Genomic DNA, 4,019 nt, shown 5'->3' with positions numbered 1-4,019 from the left:
CTCACACAGCGTTGCATTGTTAGTTTTCAATAAGGTACACATATAGATTCTCACTCAGGATTTTATCGTTAGTTTTCAAGATGTTAAGCATGAAGTTCCTCACACATTGTTGTATTGACGGTTTTCAAGAAGTATCGCTTATAGATTCTCACACAGATTGATTTAGTGAGTTTTCAACATGTTATGCATGTAGTTTCTCACATAGTGTTGTATTGGCAGTTTCCAAGAAGTTACACATGTAATTTCTCACACAAGGTTATAAAGCTAGTTTTGAAAAGTTATATGGGTAGATTCTCAAACAGTGTTATATCGTTAGTTTTCCATAAGTTACACATATATATAGTTTCGCACACAGTTTTTTATACTTAGTTTTCAATAAGGTACAGGTGTAGATTTTCACACAGCGTTGTATAGTTAGTTTTCAATAAGGTACACGTGTAGAATCACACAGCGTTGTATCGTTAGTTTTCAGTAAGTTACAAGTGGAGATACTCAAACAGATTTATATTGCTGGATTTCAGGAAATTACACATGAAATTTCTCACACAGTGTTGTGTTGTATTGGTAGTTTCCAAGACCGTACACTGGTAGATTCTTAAAATGTGTTGTATCATTAGTTTTCAATAAGGTACATGTGTAGATTCTCACACAGTTTGTATCAATTGTTTTCAATACGGTACACGTGTAGAATCTCACACAGCATTGCATCATTAGTTTTCAATAGGGTACACGCATAGAGTCTCACACAGGATTGTATCATTACTTTTCAAGAAGTTATGAACGTAGTTCCTCACCCAGTGTGGTATTGACGGTTTTCAAGAAGTATCACTTATAGATACTCACACAGATTTGTTTCGTTATTTTTCAAAAAGTTATGCATGTAGTTTCTCACACACTATTGTATCGATATTTTCCAAGTAGTTATACATGTAGTTTCTCACACAAGGTTATAATGCTTATAGGAGTGAACTCCTCAAAGCTATCTGCCCTTGAGGGCAGGGACGTGTAAACTGACACAGGTAGATATAAGAGGAAGTGAAAGGAAATGGAACCTCCCTTTTCTGCTGGAAGCCAGCCACACTTCTAACTGCTGATTTGTGCGATTCTCTCCCTCTCTCTCTCTCTGGTAAATAAATATATTGTTTTCCTATAGCATTGATTATCATTGATACCTGGTGGCAGCTGAGTGGATTGGAAGCCCACACCTCTGTGGCCAGTGGCCGCTTGACTCGGCATCCCGAGGTTAGTGCTAATCGGCATTCCAGCTGCTGCCATGGCAGCTCCATTGGGCATACTCGCTCCCGTTTCTCCCAAATTACATTTCTCTCATCTTCTGCTGCCTGCTCCAGATCCTGGGATGGGATGCTGCAAAAGACTCCCCGCCACTGCCTGCCTCGAGAACCATCCTCCCATCCCGGCCACCACATTAGCTGGGCTGTCTGCCACTGCAGCGCTCAGAGCTGCTGCCTTTGCCACCACCATGTTTTATCGTAGCTTTTCATGAAATTACACATGAAGTTTTATATAGTTTGTTTTTGATAAGTTACACATGTAGATTATCACACACTGTTGTACCATTAATTTTCAAGAAGTTGGTATAGATTCTAACACAGTGTTGTATCATTAGTTTTCAAGAAGTTATGCATGTAGTTTCAGACACAGTGTTGTTATCGTTATTTTTCAAGAAGTAAAACACGTAGTTTCTCACTCAGTGTTGTATTGTTTGTTTTCAAGAAGTTACACGTGTAGATTCTCTCACAGTATTGGATCGTTAGATTTCTAGATGTGAGGCATGTAGTTTCTCAAACACTTTTGTGTTGTTAATTGTTAAATGTTACACATGGAAATTCTCACACTGTGTTGTATCGTTAGCTTTCAAGAACTTAGATATATAGATTCTCACTCAGTATTGTATCGTTAGTTTTCAATAAATTATACGTGTGGATACCCACACTGTGTTGTATCGTTAGTTTTCAAGAAGTTATGCATTCAGTTTACAACTCAGTGTTGTATGGTTAGATTTCAAGAAATTACATATAGATTCACACAGTGCTGGATGGTTAGTTTTCAATAAGTTACGAATATAGATTCTAACACAATGTTGTATCGTTTGTTTTCATGATGTTACTCACATAGTTTCCCACAAAGTGTTGTTTCCTATCTTTTCAATAAGTCCAAACTAACCAAAAGACAGAGAGAGAACATGCTAATTAACAAAATCAGGGATGAGAAAGGGGACATAACAACGGACTCTGAGGAAATCAAGAGAATCATCAGGGCATACTTTGAAAATCTGTACTCCACAAAATTTGAAAATTTAAAGGAAATGGACAATTTCCTGGATAGATATCACTTGCCAAAACTAAATCAAGAACAGATAAATAATCTAAACAGACCTATAACCCCTAATGAAATAGAAGCAGTCATCAAAAGTCTCCCAAACAAAAAAAGCCCAGGCCCAGATGGCTTCAGTGCAGAATTCTACCAGAAATTCAAAGAAGAGCTCATTCCAATACTCGTCAAAGTATTCCACACTATAGAAGCAGGAGGCTCACTGCCAAACTCTTTCTACGAGGCTACAATTACCTTGATACCCAAGCCACGCAAAGACACAACTAAGAAAGAGAACTATAGACCAATTTCCGTCATGAACATTGATGCAAAAATACTCAACAACACAGTTTAAAATCTACCAGTGTACATTCTTGGAAACTATCGACACAACACTGTGTGAGAAACTACATGAATAATTTCCTGAAAACAAATGATACAAATCGGTTTGAGAATCTCCATATGTAACTTATAGAAAACAAAGGATGCAACACTTGTGTGAGAATATACGAGTGTACCTTATTGAAAACTAACAGTACAACACTGTGTGAGAAACTATATGTGTAACTTATGGAAAACTAACGATGTAATACTGAGTGAGAATCTACCCATTTAACTTCTTCAAAACTAGCCTTATTACCTTGTGTGAGAAACTACATGTGTAACTTCTAGGAAACTATCGATACAACTCTATGTGAGAAACTACATGCATAACTTGTTGAAAACTAACACTACAATTCTGTGTGATAATCTATACATGTAACTTATTGAAAACTATTGATTCAATGCTGTTTGAGATTCTACACGTGTACCTTATTGAAAACTAACGATACAATGATGTGTGAGATTCTACATATGTACCGTATTGAAAACTAATGATAAAACACAGTTTAAAAATCTACCAGTGTACCTTCTTGGAAACTATCAAGACAATATTGTGTGAGAAATTACATGTGTAATTCCCTGAAAACTAACAATACAAATCTGTTTGAGAATCAACACATGTAACTTTTGAAAACTAACGATACAAGGCTGTGTGATTCTACACCTGTACCTTATTGAAAACTAACGATACCACACTGTCTGTGAATCTACACATATACCTTATTGAAAACTAATGATGTAACACTGTGTGACAATCTATATGTGTAACTTATGGAAAACTAACGATATAACACTGAGTGAGAATCTACCGATGTAACTTCTTCAAAACTATCCTTATAGCCTTGTGTGAGAAACTACACATATAACTTCTTGGAAATTATCGATACAACACTATGTGAGAAACAATATGCATAAATATTGAAAACTAAAGAAACAAATCTGTGTGAGAATCTATAAGCCATACTTCTTGAAAACTGTCAATACAACACTGTGTGAGGAAATATATGCGTAACTGCTTGAAAACTAACGATAAAATCCTGTGTGAGATTCTACACGTGTACCTTATTGAAAAAAAAAGACACATGCTGTGTGAGAATCTACAGGTGTAACTTATTGAAAACAAATGATACAACACAGTATAAGAATCTACCTGTGTAACTTCTTGGAAACTATCGACACAACCCTGTGTGAGAAACTACATGGGTAATTTCTTGAAAACTAATGATACAACACTGTGTGAGATTCTACATGTGTTCCTTTTTGAAAAGCAAAGACACAACGCTGAGTGAGAATCTACCGGTGTA

This window comes from Mesocricetus auratus, unplaced genomic scaffold, assembly GCF_017639785.1.
Source record: "Mesocricetus auratus isolate SY011 unplaced genomic scaffold, BCM_Maur_2.0 Super-Scaffold_100049, whole genome shotgun sequence".
NCBI classification, from domain to species: domain Eukaryota; kingdom Metazoa; phylum Chordata; class Mammalia; order Rodentia; family Cricetidae; genus Mesocricetus; species Mesocricetus auratus.
The sequence above is the reverse complement of the archived record's forward strand: the minus strand, read 5'-3'. Positions refer to the sequence as shown.